We start from the raw sequence: 18,524 nt of genomic DNA on the forward strand, positions 1-18,524 counted from the left end.
AATTTAAATGGATGAGGGGGGGATCTTAAAGAAACATCTAAGTCTTAAGGGATTGGACAGGCTAGATGCAGGAAAAATGTTCCGCATGTTGGGGGAAATCCAGAACCAGGGGGGTCACAGTTAAAGCATAAGGGGTTAAACGTTTTCACTCGGAGAGAGTTGTGAATCTGTGGAATTCTCTGCCACAAAGGCAGTGGAGGCCAATTCACTGGCCGTTTTCAAGAGAGAGCTATAGCCCTGTCCCACGGTACGTGTTCTTTCCAAGAGATCTCCCGAGTTTACCCTGATTCGAACTCGGAGATTTACGGTAATGGCCACTGGTCGGTACTCGGGGCTCTCGTGGACATTTTTCATCATGTTGAAAAATCTTCACGTCTTCCCGTGCTTACCTGCCGTTCGCAAGTCTTCCCGAGTACCTGCCGTTAGCGCTAAGAGACGTCCCGAGCTCCGACGTACCCGCTACGTTCATTCTCCGTGCTTACCACGAGTTTGATTTTTTTTTTAAACTCGGGAGAGCTCTTGGAATGAACTCGCACCGTGGGACAGGGCTTTTAGATTTAGCTCTCGGGGCTAACGGAATCAAGCAGGAATGGGGTACTGATTTTGGCTGATCATGATGAATGGCGGTGCTGCCTCAAAGGGCCGAATGGCCTACTCCTGCACCGATTTTCTGTGTTTCTAAAGGGGTGGAAATCCAGAGATGAGGATGAAGAAGGGTTATGGATATTGGGCGGGAGGGATGGCTGCACAGTAACGTCGAGAGCGCCGTACATCAAATCCGTGCCATCGCAGAGATTGGAATGGAATTGTGCTGGTCAATAGTTAGAAGCGTGAAAAAAGCGAGTCTTAATGAGAATGTAAAAGAATATAACACACAGGCCCACAATGTCTGTCCCAAAAATGATGCCAAGATCAAATCTTATACATCGATATCCTTCCATTCCCTGCATATCCATATGCCTATTCAAAAGTCTCAAATGCCACTATCATATCTGCCTCAACAAGTAGGGTTCGGAGTATCGACCATAAGTTCATAAGTGATAGGAGCAGGTTCGAATCCCGCTTGGAGTGCATACTGTCGTTGTGTCCTTGGGCAAGACACTTCACCCACCTTTGCCTGTGTGTGAATGTGTGTGAGTGATTGGTGGTGGTCGGAGGGGCCGTATGCGCAGATTGGCAGCCACGCTTCCGTCAGTCTGCCCCAGGGCAGCTGTGGCTACAGAAGTAGCTTACCACCACCGAGTGTGACTGAGGAGTGAATGAATAATGCGATGTAAAGCACCTTGAGTATTAGAAAGGCGCTATATAAATCCCATCCATTATTATTATTATTATTCTCCTGCCTTCTCCCCATAACCCCAGACACCTGGACTAATCAAGAATCTATCTGTCTCTGCCTGAAAAATATCCGCTGACTTGGCCCCCATAGCCTTCTATGGCAAAGAATTTCACAGACTCACCAGCCTCTAACGAAGGAAATTCCTTCTCATCTCCCTCCTAAAAGAACGCACTTTAATTCTGAGGCTGTGACCTCTGGTCCTAGACTCTCCCACGAGTGGAAACATCCTCTCCACATCCACTCTGTCATTATTCTGTAAGTTTAAATGAGGTCCCCACCTCATTCTAAACTCCAGCGAGTACAGGCCCAGTGCCGACAAACGCTCATCATAGGTTAACCTGCTCGATCCTGGGATCATTCTTGTAAACCTCCTCTGGACCCTCTCCAGATCCAGCACATCCTTCCTCAGATATGGTGCCCAAAATTAGAGATTAAACCTCCTCTCTGGTTCTTTTGGACGACATGGGTCGTTATCATGTAATTGTTTTCATCCCCACCAGAGGGCGCTGGTGAAGAATGCACCGCTGTTATTTACTGGAGAAGTCCCCAAATACAATATATAGGGATCGTAAAGCAGAAAATATTTAATGGCTCCTCTTGATTCCATCAATATTCTTTAAAACTTACTGCTGTACCAATATATAGGGCAGCACGGTGGCGCAGCGGTGGAGTTGCTGCCTTGCATCTTCAGAGACCCGGGTTCAATCCCCACCATGGGTGCTGTCTGTACGGAGTTTGTACGTTCTCCCCGTGACCTGCGTGGGTTTTCTCCGAGATCTTCGGTTTCCTCAAAGACGTACAGGTTTGTAGGCTAATTGGCACGGCATAAAGTGTAAATTGTCCCTACTGTGTGTAGGGTCGACTTATTGTGCGGGGATCGCTGGTCAGCGCAGACTCGGTGGGGCCTGTTTCCGCTCTGTATCTCTAAACTAGACTAAAATATAACAAGGTAGACGACCTCTATAGTGAAGTTCATGCTCATGCAATGAATTATGACCAAAAGCAGGCCCTTCAGCTTCGCTGACTGTCAAGTATCTATATCAATCATGTTTTCCACCACTTGGGGGGTGTATATCCTTCTTTGCCTTGGTGATTCTAATGCTTGTCCATATATTTACTTTAGACATTAGATTTAAGAGATACAGTGCGGAAACAGGCCCTTCGACCCACCGAGACTGTGGTGCTTGTGGCAAAAATAATAATCTAAACTACACTCACCTCTAGGACGAGAACTACTATTACTTTGAATTATTACACTGCTTTTGCAGTAACGTACACAATTTCTCCGTCAATTCTTATTCTGTTTGCAAACTGGTCACTGGATGGCCCTGTACAAGGATAAAGGCTGTGAAATCCAGCTTTTCATCCGTGACTTTGTCTCACTTTCTTTCACCTTTGCATCTGCGGCAACAGTTCCTTGACTTCTGCCTTAGTCCACAGGTGTTGTACACAGACGGCCGGCCGTCCCGCCATGCACAGAACAGCTCCCGTGGATCTGGACGGTGTCTATGATCACAGGAACCACGATACTCCATAGCCATTCCTGCCCGCATCCAATATCCACACGATAAATCTTGACGTCATGATATTACCAGAGAGCTGGAACTGTGCGGCACGGTGGCGCAGCGGTAGAGTTGCTGCCTTACAACGCCAGACATCCAGGTTCCATCCTGACTATGGGTGCTGCCTGTATGGAGTTTTTGAATTGAATTGAATTGAATGCCTTTATTTCATACATTCTCCCCGTGACCTGGGTGGGTTTTCTCCGAGATCTTCAGTTTCCTCCCACACTTCAAAGATGTACAGGTTTGTAGGTAAATTGGCATAGTATCATTGTAAATTGTCCCTAGTGTGTATAGGATAGTGCTAGTGTATAGCGATCGCTGGTCAGCATGGACTCAGTGGGCCGAAGGGCCTGTTTCAGTGCTGTATCTCTTAATTAAATCATAATAATCATAAACTTACTTTATTAGCCAAGTATGTTTTGCAACATACGAGGAATTTGATTTGCCATACAGTCATACCATTAAAAAGCAACAAAACACACAAAATAAATTTTATCATAAACATCCACCACAGTGACTCCTCCACATTCCTCACTGATGTAAGGCGAGAAAAAGTTCAATCTCTTCCCTTTGTTCTCCCACAGTCGGGGGCCTCGTGTCTTCCGTTGATGGGGTGATCTTGGCTCTCTTAGCCGGCAGTCGGTCCCTCCGCGTCGGGGCAATCAACCCCTGCATCGGACGGGATTGTCAGCTCCCCCGTGCCGGGAGATCGGACCCCGGGTCGGGACTGGTCCAACCTTCTGCGTCGTTTGAAGCTTCCCGACATCGGCCGCGGTTGGGGCGTCGATCCCAGGCAAAGGGTTGGCTCCGATGGTAAGTCCACGGCCCCGCGGTGGGGCTCAAAGCAAGGCCTCCAGCTCCGCGATGTTAGGCCGCAGAGCGACCGAAGATACGAACCGGAAAACAATCGCATCTCCGGCAAGGTAAGAGATTGAAAAAAAGTTTTAACTTCGATAAATCCCTTCGATGGTGGGGAGGTCAGAACCGGTGATGGACTGGGCAGTGGTTACATCTTTTTGCGGACTTTTCCGCTCCTGGACGTTCAAGTTGTCGAACCAAGCCACGATGCAGCCACAGAACGCCGTGGAGGCCGTCAATGGATATTTTTAAGACAGAGGTTGATAGATTCCTGATTAGCATGGGCGTCAGAGGTTATGGGGAGAAGGCAGGAGAATGGGTTAGGAGGGAGAGATAGATCAGCCATGATTGAATGGTGGAGTAGACTTGATGGGCCGAATGAGCCTAATTCTGCTCCAGTCACTTATGACCATTACGGAACAAGGAATTTCATCGTACCCAGCTGCATGTAATAATAAACTAATCTGAATCTGAATCTGAGAAGGGTGAGGAAATATTTAAAAAAGTGTGGACCTCCTCAATGGCATCTGACCTCCGGGAGAAAGAGGAGACACTGAAATCTGATAGCCCAAACCAGCAGGTATCTATCTACCTGCTGATAATCCGAGCTAAAGACTTGTGAGTTCTCCAGAATTAGAAATGAGAAAGGACGGATGAAATACCATCCCTGTAACCAAAGCACAGATGGTGAAGGCTTCACAATGCATGCGGGCGATGGCTGCATGTGAGGTTGTTTACTGCCAAGGAGGACATTTGGTTTGATCTTGTGGAAGTGATGCTGGACTGGGATAGGAGTGAGATAAGGAGGAGTTCTTGAGTTTAGTTTATTGTCACGTGTACTGAGGTACGGTGAAAGGCTTTTGTCGCATGCTAACCAGTCAGCGGAAAGACAACACATGACTACAAGTGAGCCATCCAGAGTGTGCAGACACGGGATAAAGTGAATGGCATTTAGATTCAAGATTCAAGAGAGTTTATTGTTATGTGTCCCAGATAGGGCAATGAAATTTTTGCTTTGCTTCAGCACAACAGAATATTGTAGGCATAAATACAGAACAGATCAGTGTGTCCATATACCATTATATAAATATATACACACATGGATAAATAAACAGATAAGGTGCAAATAGACAGATAATGGTCGATTAATGTTCAGAGTTTTGTTTCATTTGAGTTTAATAGCCCGATGGCTGTGGGGAAGTAGCTATTTCTGAACCTGGACATTGCAGTCTTCAGGCTCCTGTACCTTCTACCTGAAGGTAGCGGGGAGATGAGTGTGTGGCCAGGATGGTGAGGGTGTAAGGTCAAGCCAGCAAAGTCCAATCAAAATGTCTCAAATGAGGTAGATAGTAGCTCAGGGCCGCTCTCTTAGTTGTTGGTAGGATGGTTCAGTTGCCTGATTACAGCTGGGGAGAAACTGTCCCTGAATCTGGAGGTGTGCGTTTTCACACTTCTGTACCATTTGCCCGATGGGAGAGGGGAGGAGAGGGAGTGGCCGGGGTGCGACTGGTCCTTGATGATGCTGCTGGCCTTGCCGAGGCAGTGTGAAGTGGAGACGGAGTCAATGGAAGGGAGGTTGGTTTGTGTGATGGTCTGGGCTGCGTGATCATATTGGCTGCTTTTCCGAGTCAGCGTGAGGTGTGGATGGAGTGTAGTATCCAGAATATCGCTGTGAACTCAGGCAGAAGCCAATAATGACAAATTGACAGTGGAAGCTAATGAGAACATTGCACAAGAACATCTTTGGTGTAAACTAGCATATGCAATTCCTTCCTATACAGGTCTGTAGTTTAATTGGCTTTGGAAAGATTGTAAATTTCCCCTAGTGTGTAGGATAGTGCTTGCGTGGTGGGCCGAAGGGCCTGTTTTCGTGCTGTATCTCTAAACTAAACTAAATACCAACTATGCTGTGGGCTCGTTAAAACCTCTCAGAATCCTATGTTCATCTCGTGCATAATTCTACTTAGCAAACCCTGCAAAACTGCAAATAGCTGTCGGGCAGGTCCGGATCAAATCAGATTGTCGGTGTATCAAGTCGTTATTGTTAAGGGGAGTTATCGAGCTGACAAAACTCTCCAGAACGGTGGGCAGCGGCAGAGACCCGGGTCCAATCCTGACTGCAATTGATTTAGTTTCAGTTTCTGTCACTGTTTGGTTCTGGAGCAAAGACTTAAGGGCCTGTCCCACGAGCATGCGACTGCATGTGGCAAGCGCGACCAAACCGGAAGCAGGGGGCCGCGCGGAGGTCGAGTGAGTAACGTGAAGTTCGAGCGAAGTCCGCGGGAAGTTCGCGCTTGACGTACAGCGTCAAGATGTGCGTACGGTGTCAAGACGCTGCGTCTGCCCGTCGAGGCGGCTGCGGGCCGGCAGGCCGTTGCCGCGCGGAATTTTTGAACACGGTCAGTTTTTCGTAGCACAACTCCATAAGGCTCCGGCGATCGAAGTGGGACCGGCCCCGCGAGGCCATACGGCTCAAGCGACCACGTTGGGTCGCGCTTGCCGCATGGCATTGCATGCTCGTGGGACAGGCCCTTAACTCAGCAGGTGAGCAAACCTCTGAAATAAAGGAGAATCTAAAATGAGCACCAGGGTACACTGAGGCTGATACAGAAGACAAGCCATCGCAGTGCAAGAGCTCTGATGTTGCAACAGATGGCTTCTCAAATGGGCTTATTCAAATGAGGGAGTCCCGCTGAGGGGGAAAAAGGGCATTGCCTCTTGTATGTTGCAATAGTCAGGTACAAAATGGACCCTGGCTTCAGCTAATGGGCTACTCTGCTTTGCAGAAATGATTATGAGGTATTAGCTCTGCATCAGATTTGTGTGCGTGTATGCGTATAATCCACACGGACTTGACACATCGATGAAGGAAAGGGTAATGCATGTGGGCTGCAGTGTTGTTTTCTCTTAGCCACTAAATGTCACCAGATCTGAGCAGAATGCTGTATCTGTTAACTGTTTCAACCCCTGATGCTTGTGAAGTAGGTGCCTTGAAATAGGCGGATAATGAATGGGTTCTTTCCGGAGAAGATGGCCTGGGCAGAGAGGATGCAGAGAGGATGTTTTGACCAGAGGGAGAGTCCAGGACCAGAGGTCTAGGACCTAAGAACTAAAGGACGTTACTTTAGGAAGGAGATGAGGAGGAATTTCTTCAGTCAGAGGGTGGTGAATCTGTAGGAGGCTGTGGAAGCCAAGTCAATGGATATATTTAGGACAGTGATAGATAGATTCATGATTAGTATGGGTGTCGGGGGTTATGGGGTGAAGGCAAGAGAATGGGGTTGTGAGGGATAGATCAGCCATGATTAAATGGCACAGTAGACTTGATGGGCCAAATGGCCTAAGTCCTTCTAGAACTAATGAACTGATGGAGAAAGACTGGCTTGTTTCCACGCTGTATCTCTGAACATCGATGCCCATCAAGTCTACTCTGCCATTCAATCATGGCTGATCTATCTTTCCCTCTCAACCCCATTCTCCTGCCTTCTCCCCGTAACCCCTGACTCCCTTATTTCAGTAAATTTATAATTTAGTCAATCTCTAAATGTACAGAATCTAATTTTCAGGATTGCAGTGCATTGTAGTGCACTGTTAATAGACAATAGACAATAGGTGCAGGAGTAGACCATTCGACCCTTCGAGCCAGCACCGCCATTCAATGTGATCGTGGCTGATCATCCCCAATCAGTACCCCGTTCCTGCCTTCTCCCCTGACCCCGCCATCTTTAAGAGCCCTGTCTAGCTCTCTCTTGAAAGTATCCCGAGTGTTCAGTTCAATAGACACCGTCCAATGCCCACAATGGCGTGAATCGAACGGTACCTAGCTTATATAAAAATGTCAACTGGAAGCAAGAACGGAACTCACTATCAAAACATGGAGGGGACGGGGGACACAATTTTTTGGCGGCCGCGCGCGCATACGCGCACTCACACACGCGCGAGGCTTCGGAGGCTCTATCCAGCGCTAAATGCAGCTCAACTGCCTGTCTCACCGGGTTAACTACAGCCCTGTCTGGACTGACGGGACACCAGCGCTGCTTCTCCGCGCTGGCCATATTTCCCGCAAGTCCAGGCAGGTTAACCTGGCGGGGATGTCGCCCACCTCTCAAAACATGGGGGGGGGACGTGTCCCCTCTGGCCCCCCCGGGTTTTCCGCCCCTGCCTGGAAGGGAAACGATAAAAAAACGGGAACTTAGGGCTCTTTACGTTCCCTTACACCCAATATTAAGTTGCATGTGAGAATAAAAAATGTTTGTAAATAATCCCTTAAAATGACTACTATTTGTAGGAAGGAACTGCAGATGCTGGTTTGAACCAAAGAGAGACACAAAAGGCTGGAGTAACTCAGCGGGTCAGGCAGCATCTCTGGAGAAAAGAAATAGGTGACGTTTGTGTCGAGATCCTTCTTCAGACTAGTTCTTTATTAATAACTGGACTGAGTGGCGTAGTGGTAGAGTTGCTGCCTTCCAGCGCCAGAGACCCGGGTTCGATCCTGGCCACGGGCGATGTCTGTACGGAGTTTGTACGTTCTCCCCAAGACTGCATGGGATTTCTCCGAGGATTTCGGTTTCCTCCCTCACTCCAAGGACATACAGGTTTGCAGGTTAATTGTCTTGGTAAAAATTGTCCCTAGCGTGTGTGTAGGATCGTGGCATTGTGATGGGATCGCTGGTCAGCGCGGACTCGATGGGCCGAAGGACCTGATTCCACGCTTTATCTCTAAACTAAACTAAACTAAACTAAATAACTGTTATAATAATAATAATAATAATAATATATCTTTTATTGTCATTGCACGTCAGTGCAACGAGATTTAGTGTGCAGCTCCACTGATGTACAAGAAAGGTAAATAAATACAATACATAAATAAGCAAGCTGAATTGATTGACGTGACCATCTGAGGGAGACTGTCCAAAGGGAGTGGGTGGGGGGGCACTCATTAGGGCCGGTTCAGAGCCGCTCTAGCTCTTGGGATAAAACTGTTCCTGAGTCTAGAGGTTCGGGCGTAGAAGGCCTTGTAACGTCTGCCGGAGAGAAGTAGTTGAAACAGACCGTGGCAGGGGTGTGATGAGTCCTTATGGATGCTGAGGGCCTTCCTGAGGCACCGCGTGTGGTAGATGCCCTCCAAGGCTGGTAGCTCTGTCCCGATGATCCGCTGCGCTCTGTTGACGACGCGCTGAAGAGCTCTCCTCTCCGCCTCCGTGCAGCTGAGATACCACACAGAGATGCCATACGTTAGTATGCTCTCTGTGGTGCAGCGGTAGAACGTTGTCAGCAGCTGTTGGGGCAGACCAGTCTTTTTCAATGTCCTCAGGAAGAACAGTCGTTGCTGTGCCTTCTTGACCAGCGCGGCGGTGTTTGTGGACCATGTGAGGTCTTCTGAAATGTGAGTGCCCAGAAACTTAAAGCTGGACACTCTCTCCACACTTTCTCCGTAAATGGAGATTGGGGCGTATTCTCCAGAATGGGACCTCCTGAAGTCAATAATCAGCTCCTTGGTCTTGGAGGTGTTTAGTGCCAAGTTGTTATTGACGCACCAGTCCGCCAGGTTCTGCACCTCCGCTCTGTAGTTTGTTTCATCACCGTTGGTGATCAGCCCAATCACTGTTGTGTCGTCTGCAAACTTCACGATGGTGTTGGTGTCGAATGCAGGGACACAGTCGTGAGTGAAGAGGGAGTAGAGCATGGGGCTTAGTACACAACCCTGTGGTGTGCCGGTGCTCAGGGTGATGGTGGAGGACAGGTGCGGGCCCAGTCTCACTGCCTGCGGTCGCTCCGTGAGAAAGTTCAGGATCCAAGCGCATATCGGTGAGCTGAGGCCTAGCTGGTGGAGTTTGGTGGTGAGCTTGGTGGGGATGACCGTATTGAATGCAGAGCTATAGTCAATGAAGAGCATCCTCACGTACGTGCCCTGTCTGTCCACGTGAGTCAGGACAGTGTGAAGGGCCAGAGTCTGAAGAAGGGTTTCGGTCCGAAACGTCGCCTATTTCCTTAGCTCCATAGATGCTGCCTCACCTGCTGAGTTTCTCCAGCATTTATGTCTACCTTAAAAACTGTCGATATTATTTCCACAAATTTGCTGTGGTAATAATGTAAGATTTTAAAGAAGGAAAATCCTTGACATGTTGAACTACAGTTATCAAAGCCCGATGGTTTACAGGGCAGTATATGTCAATGGAAAAATATAGCCAGAACAACAGATAATTCAATTTCCAGAGGGGCAGGGGAGAGTTGCTGTCAAAATAATGAGCAGCGACTTGTAAGAACGGGGCTGTTTTTCCACAACCAGATCCATCAATGAAAGTCTTTGACCCCAGTGCCACATTTTTAATCAGACTTGTCAGGGTTATTTAGGCCTGGTTCGATTAATCAACGACCCAGTCACCGGTGGTCACAATAGGTTCGCAGACTCGTGCCCTCTGAGCATTGTAGTTTTTAGTTTTAGAGATACAGTGCGGAAACAGGCCCTTCGGCTCACCGGGACCACACACAAGCACTACCCAACACATGCTAGGGACAATTTACACTTACACCAGGCCAAATAACCCTCCAGCCTGTACGTCTTTGGAGTGTGGGAGGAAACCGGAGCTCCCGGAGAAAACCCACCCGGTCATGGGGAGAACGTACAAACTCCGTACAGATGGCACCCGTAGTCAAGATCGAACCCGGGTCTCTGGCGCTGTGAGCGCTGTGAGGCAGCAACTGTACCACTGCGCCACCGTGCTCTAACTCATTCCACCAGTGGGTGACGGTTCGAAGGTCGCACTTACAGAAAAAGCTGCACCTGATCGAAAGAAAACATAGACAATAGGTGCAGGAGTAGGCCATTCGGCCCTTTGAGCCAGCACCGGCTGGCGGTTATAGAGGTTATTTACTAACATCTTTTATTCTCACATGCTCGAGGCCCATTGTCTGTAACTCGTTTTCATCTATCCCACAGCGAGGTCACCTATTCCTTCGCTGTCTGGCCCACTGAGTTACTCCAGCTTTTTGTGTCTATCTTCAGCAGAGCATTGAACCTTGGTTGTTGTTGTTGTTGTTGTTGTTGTTGTTGTTGTTGTTGTTGTTGTTGTTGTTGTTGTTCTTGTTGTTGTTGTTGTTGTTGTTGTTGGTGGTGTTGTTGTTGTTGCTGCTGCTGCTGCTGTTGTTGTTGTTGTTGTTGTTGTTGTTGTTGTTGTTGTTGTTCTCCTCCTTCTCCTTCTCCTTCTCCTTCTCCTTCTCCTTCTCCTTCTCCTTCTCCTTCTCCTTCTCCTTCTCCTTCTCCTTCTCCTTCTCCTTCTCCTTCTCCTTCTCCTTCTCCTTCTCCTTCTCCTCCTCCTCCTCCTCCTCCTCCTCCTTCTCCTTCTCCTTCTCCTTCTCCTTCTCCTTCTCCTTCTCCTTCTCCTTCTCCTTCTCCTTCTCCTTCTCCTTCCCCTTCTCCTTCCTCTTCTCCTTCTTCTTCTCCTTCTCCCCCCCCCCCCCCCCCCCCCCCCACCAGGGGGGCGGACGACAGCCCAGTCGAAAATGCCGTGCTGCTGCTGCGCTGTTTGCTGGTCTGCTCCACACACGCAGGCTGCTGATGAACGCAGGCAGCCCCCCAGCGATACATGTTTGCCGTCGAACCGGCCGACCCCAGTACGGAGCCGGTTCAAGGCGACCAACTCTTTGCGGGGGGGGGGGGCAGGTCCGTGCCGGGTGGGGCTGTGGTGTTCGGTGCAACAGTGAATTGCGGAGGTGGCGAAGTCTGTTCCCAGCCGGTTCTCCATGCACCTCGTGTGTTGAAACCTTGGTTCAATGCTCTGGACATGATTCTGGACAATACACAGACAATAGGTGCAGGAGGAGGCCACTCGGCCCTTCGAGCCAGCGTGATCATCAATGCGATCATGGCTGATCATCCACAATCAGTTCCTGCCTTCTCTCCATATCCCTGAGACCTCTATCTCACTCTCTCTTGAACAGGCACACTTTGGACAGGAACACTGCAGTTCTCCGATTGCTTAAGATATGACTTGACAAGTTATTTGGTACACAGAGGGTGGTGAGTGCCTGGAGCCCACTGGTGGAGGCAGATGCGATAGTGGCATTTAAGAAGCTTTTAGATAGGCACATGGATATGAAGGCGGTATGAATCACGTGCAGGCAGAAGAGATGAGTTTAACTTGGCATTAAGTTTGGCATGGACTCTGGGCCTGTGTTGTGCTGTTCTATGGTCTGCGTTCTGGCTGAAGCTTCTGAAATATATTATGAATCAGATATCTCTTCAAAGGATTAAAAAGCCTTCTGAGACCCCTATGATTTAATTTGTCCAATGAATTGCTTACAGGTAAAGGTCAAACAGATTGTCAGAATAATTTGGAAATGATAAATTAACCTCGTTAATTCAACGTTTCAGCAAACAGATGCCAGAAAGATTTGCAATGTAAATCGCTCAGTGTGGTCTCCTGAAAAATCGAGAACTTCCTGGTGATACAGGAGTCAGATCTTGGCTGCATCCTAATGGCTTTGGCAATGCTCCATTTCATTCCTTAGTGTTTTCTCTAAAGATGTTAGGATTCGAAAACTTGATCGTGGAGTGTTGTGGATTGGAGGCTGAGAAACATTCCTTAGGAGTCTGCCTCCTCATGTTTAGTTTTAGTTTAGGGATACTGCCGGAAACAGGCCACTGAGTCCATGCCGACCAGCGATCCCCGCACACCAGCACTATCCCACACGCACCAGGGACAATTTACAATTTTTACCGAAGACAGATTTATTATTAATGTTTAATGTTTGTTGTATTATTCCTAACTGTCACTGTATGTCGTGTGGTCACTTGCGGGCGGAGCACCAACGCAAATTCCTTGTATGTAAATACTTAGCCAATACGCTTATTCATTCATTCAAAGGTACGTCCTTTTATCCTGAGACCGTGCCCTCTGGTCCTAGTCTCTCCCTCCACTGGAAACATCCTCTCCACGTCCAGGCCCTTCATTGTTTGGTAGGGTTAAATGAAATTCTCCTGGTACTTGTAAACTCCAGGTACAGGTCCAGAGCCATCAAAGGTTCCCCATACATTCATTCAATTACAGCTGAATCAGCACCAAATTCTAGCCGAGTGCTGTCTGTACGGAGTTTACATCTTCTCCCTGTGACTCGTGGGTTTTCTCCGGGTGCTCCGGTTTTCTCCCACTTTACAAAAACATGTAGGTTTGTAGGTTAATTGGCACGGAAACAAGCCCTTCGGCCCACCGAATCCACGCCAACCAACGATCACCCCGTACACTAACACTATCCTACACACACCAGGGACAATTGACATTTTTACCAAAGCCAATTAACCTACAAACCTGTTCGTCTTTGGAGCGTGGGAGGAAACTGGAGAACTCGGAGAAAACCCACGCGGGTCACAGGGAGAACGTGCAGACTCCGTACAGACAGCACCCGTAGTCAGGATCGAACCCGGGTCTCTAGCGCGGTAAGGCAGCAACTCCACTGCTGCGCCACCGTGCCACCCTATTTTCATGATTGGTGAGGAACTGCAGATGCTGGTTTACACCAAAGATAGACACAAAGTGCTGGAGTAATTCAGCAGGTCAGGCCGCATCTCTGGAGAAAATGGATGGGTGGCATTTCGGTCCAGAACCCTTCTTCAGACACGATTATGTATGTCAGAGCCACTTGATACTCTCAGAAGTACTAAACTGTCATTATCAGTTTTCGTGCTACAAGCATTGATTGGATTAATATCAAGGGCAGGAAACATATTTATAATCTGTCGAAAACATGCACTCCATCAATATCAAATATGGGTTCTTTGATTTCATGATTAACTGTGTTACAGCTTATCATAAATAAAACATGTTGGGGGAAAAAAACATGATACTTGAATCATCGAAATTATTCAGTAATGTGATACTCAAACGTCATAAGTATATTTTAAGTGATCTGATCCGACTGGACAAAATGCTTATCATAGATAGACACAAAACGCTGGAGTAACTCAGCGGGGCAGGCAGCATCTCTGGAGAGAAGGAATGGGTGACGTTTCAGGTCGAGACCCTTCTTCAGACCTGTAAATCCATTTAGACAATCTTCACCATTGTTTCACAGTACATTTTACATAAAACTGCGGCGCATATTTAGCACCTGGGAATAAGATATCAATGTGTAGGAAGGAACTGCAGATGCTGGTTTAAACCGAAGATAGACTCAAAAAAGCCTGAGCAACTCAGCGGGTCAGGCAGCATTTCTGGAGAGAAGGAACAGGTGACGTTTCAGGTCAAGACACTTCTTCAAACTGTTGTCTTTCTGTTTAAGAAGGAACTGCAGATGCTGGAAAATCAAAGGTACACAAAAATGCTGGAGAAACTCAGCGGCTGCAGCAGCATCTATGGAGCAAAGGAAATGGGCAACGTTTCGGGCCGAAACCTCTAATTTGCCATTGTTTTTCACACAAAGGGCGGTGGGTGTGCGGAACAAGATTAGATTAGATCCTTTATTTGTCATTCAGACCTTTCGGTCTGAACGAAATGTCGTTGCCAGATGAGGTAGTTGAGGATGGGACTATCCTAACTTTTAAGGAACAAGTTAGGCAGGTAAATGGATAGGACAGGTTTGGAGGGAAGTGGACCAAACGCTGGCAGGTGGGACTAGTGTAGATGGGACATGTTGGCAGGTGTGGGGAAGTTGGGCCAAAGGGCCTGTTTCCACACTGTATGACTCTAAACTAAACTAAATTAGATTGTTAATGTGGTAAACCCAGAAACAGGGGTCACATATTGATAATAGCTGCATCCAGCGCACACTGTTAACGAACAGTTGCCTCGATGACTCTCTGCTACTTTGAATGTTTACGGTGTTTTCATGATTAGAGCAGCTCTTAATGGACAGGGCTTGAAACAAGATGAATTTTTGCCAAGAGTTGATGCCCAGTTAACCTTATACCGTTTGCCTATTGACTTGCAGAATGCGATAATGCACCTCTGCAGCCCTGAAACCTCCCTGGCAGCCTTGTGGCCATGGCAACCGCTGTACCATTGCTCAGGAGATCGTCTGCCTGAGAGAAAAGGAGGGGGAGAGAGAGCTCCTTTGTTGCAAGCCCTCATTAGGGAAAGAAAGCACAGATAGTACCTCGGTACACAAGCACAGTTTGAGCTTCGGCCGTGTGCCATTTCCTTCACCCATTCCGCGCCTGACAGCAAATGCCGTAAACGAGAAAATAATACAGAATTTAAATCATCCTGGAAGATTATGATCGAAGAGAGAATTTCTGCCTTTATTTTACACTTGGAGTTTCTGTGTTCCGTATCTCTAGTTTATTGATATAGCTCAGAAACAGGCCCTTCGGCCCACCGGGTCCGTGCCGACCAGCGATCCCCGCACATTAACACTATCCTGTACACACTAGTGACAACTTTATATTTATACCAAGCCAATTAAGCTACATACCTGTATGTCTTCGGAGTGTGGGAGGAAACCGAAGATCTTGGAGAAAATCCACGCAGGTCACGGGTAGAATGTGCAAACGTTATGACCACCTACGGGTCTTAATGGGCATAGTCATTGAGTGATAGAGTGATACAGCTTGGAAACAGGCCCTTCGGCCCACCTTGCCCACACTGACCAACATGTCCCATCTACACTAGTCCCACCTGCCTGCGTTTGGCCCATATCCCTCTAAACTTATCCTATCCATGTAGCTGTCTGCTTTGGTTTAAACCAGCATCTGCAGTTCCTTCTTACACATGTACCTGTCGAATTGTTTATTAAAATCTGTAATAGTCCCTGCCTCAGCTACCTCCTACGGCAGCTCGTTCCAGACACCCACCACCCTTTGTGTGAAAAAGTTACCCCTCAGATTCTTATTAAATCTTTTCCCCTTCACCTTAAACCTATGTCCCCTGGTTCTCGATTCCCCTGCTCTGGGCAAGAGACTCTGTGCGTCTACGCAATCTATTCCTCTCGTGATTTTGTACACCTCTATAAGGTCACCCCTCATCCTCCTGCGCTACAAGGAATAGAGACCCAGCCTGCTCAACCTCTCCCTATGTCCCAGACCCTAGAGTCCTGGCAACATCCTAGAAAAATACCACCAGCTAAAAATAATCCAATGCGCATGTGGTAAATTTTTAATAGCTGATTGTTGATATTATTATCACATTCCCCTTAATTGCAATCCTGCTGAGCAAACGTTAGTGTTTTCAGTATCCAATAATAGTCATCCAACTTGCTTTAAAACAAGGCTAGCAATTTAGCGCCAAATCTGACAAGGCCTATTACTTCAGTCTAATAGCAAGATTTTTTCTTTAGCGTTTCGATGTGTATTAAGCTTTATTTTTTTTTTTAATTAATTGATTTAGTAAAGTTGCAGTAATCATGCAATGATAACCCAAAGGGTTTTGTTTCAGAAGCAGGTTGACAGAGCATGCAACACAACCTGCTCCTGGTAATTGAAAGACACATCATTTAAATTATTTACATTTATCAGGCAATGAATTATCAACCTGGATGCAGCCCAGACCATCACACAAACCAACCTCCCTTCCATTGACTCCATCTACACTTTACGCTGCCCCGGCAAGGCCAGCAGCATAATCAAGGACCAGTCGCACCCCGGCCACTCATTCACCCCCCCTCTCCCATCGGGCAAAAGGTAAAGAAGTGTGAAAACGCACACCTCCAGATTCAGGGACAGTTTCTTCCCAGCTGTTATCAGGCAACTGAATCATCCCACCAACAACCAGAGAGTGGTCCTGAGCTACTATCTACCTCATTGGAGGCCCTCGGACTCTTTGATCGGACTTTGCTGGTTTGACCTTACACTAAATGTTATTCACTTTATCATATGTCTGTACACTGTGGACGGCTCATTTGTAATCATGTATTGTCTTTCCGCTGACTGGTTAGCACACGACAAAAGCCTTTCACTGTATCTCGGTACACGTGACACTAAACTAATCTCAAGAACTCCTCCTTATCTCACTCCTAACCCAGTCCTGAGCTACTATCTACCTCATTGGAGACCCTCGGACTATCTTTGACCGGACGTTGCTGGACTTTATCTTGCACGAAACGCTACTCACGTTAATCCCTTTATCATGTATCTGTACACTGTGGACGGCCCGATTGTAATCGGGTATTGTCTTTCCGTTGACGGGTTAGCGCGCAACAGAAGCTTTTCACCGTACCTCGGTACACGTGACAATAAACTAAGCTCTACTCAACTCAACTAGACCAGTCTTGGGCGACTATCTACCTCATTGAAGACCTTTGGATTATTCTTAATTGGACCTCACAGGACTATACATGATTACAATCAAGCCGTTCACCGTGTACAGATACAGGATAAAGGGAATTACCCTCTTGCCTATCCATACCTCTGGGCCCCATATCTGAGGAAGGATGTGCTGGCTCTGGAGAGGGTCCAAAGGACGTTTACAAGAATGATCCCAGGAATGAACAGGTTAACCTATGATGAGTGTTTGTCGGCACTGGGCCTGCACTCGCTGGAGTTTAGAAGAATGAGGGGGGCGACCTCATTGAAACATACAGAATAGTGAAAGGCTTGGATAGAGTGGGTGTGGAGAGGATGTTTTTTCACTAGTGGGAGAAACTAGGTCATATCCTCCAAATTAAAGGACTTTTGTAGGAAGGAGAGGAGGAGACATTTCTTTAGTTAGAGGGTGGTGAATCTGTAGATATTTTTAAGGCAGAGATGGATAAATTCTTGATTAGTACGGGTGTCAGAGATTATGGGGAGAATAGGGATAGGAGTGAGAGATAGATCAGCCATGATTGAATGGTGGAGTAGACATGATAGGCCGAATGGCCTAATTCTACTACAATCATTTATGACCTAATGACGTTGTGATGGGAGAGAGAAGAGGGGGTGACTGGGGTTAGGCAGGCTAGGAATTTATACCTTTGAGCGCAGGTTAAGAAAACTGGGCCTGCACACAACAGAGTTTAAAAGGAAGTGAGCTTGGCTCATTGAAACATGAAATATTCCCAAGGCAAGAAGATGCAGAGGTGATGTTCCCTTGAGATGAGCTCTCTCAAACTGGGCTCGCAATATCAAAGGAAGAGACCACCATTCAATGCAGAGATGAGAAGGGCGGCACGGTGGCGCAGCGGTAGAGTTGCTGCCTTACAGCGCCAGAGACCCGGGTTCGATCCTGACTACGGGTGCTGTCTGTATGGAGTTTGTACATTCTCTCTGTGACCATGTGGGTTTTCTACGGGTGCTCCGGTTTCCTCCCACACTCCAAAGACGTACAAGGTTTGTCGGTTAATTGGCTTCGGTAAACTAAATTGTCCCCAGTGCTTAGGGCAGTTTAGTTACAACTTACGGAAGCCAATTAACTTACAAACCTGTACGTCTTTGGAGTGTGGGAGGAAACCAGAACACCTGGAAGAAACCCACATGGTCACAGGGAGAACGCACAACCTCCGTACAGACACTAATTTACAACTATGGGGTGATTGCTGGTTGGCAGGAACCTAATGGGCCGAAGGGCCTGTTTCCGCGCTGTTGTAGATCTAAAGTCTAAAAGCCTCAAGTCAGAAAAGAGAAGAAATGTCTTTACCCAGTGAGTGTTTTGAATTCAGTGCCCAAGGGAGCTGAGGAGAACGTCCTCTAAGAATATTCAATCTGGAGATCAATAGACTTTGGTCGTTACGGGAATCAAGTGAATTGGATGAGTGCAAGAAAGTGGAGCTAAATTAAAAGATGAGCCATAATTCTATTAATTGGGGGAGAAGACCATCATGTGAGTCCAAGTGATCTATTCCTCCTTCTATAT

This window comes from Amblyraja radiata, chromosome 19 (assembly GCF_010909765.2).
Source record: "Amblyraja radiata isolate CabotCenter1 chromosome 19, sAmbRad1.1.pri, whole genome shotgun sequence".
Taxonomy (NCBI): Eukaryota; Metazoa; Chordata; class Chondrichthyes; order Rajiformes; family Rajidae; genus Amblyraja; species Amblyraja radiata.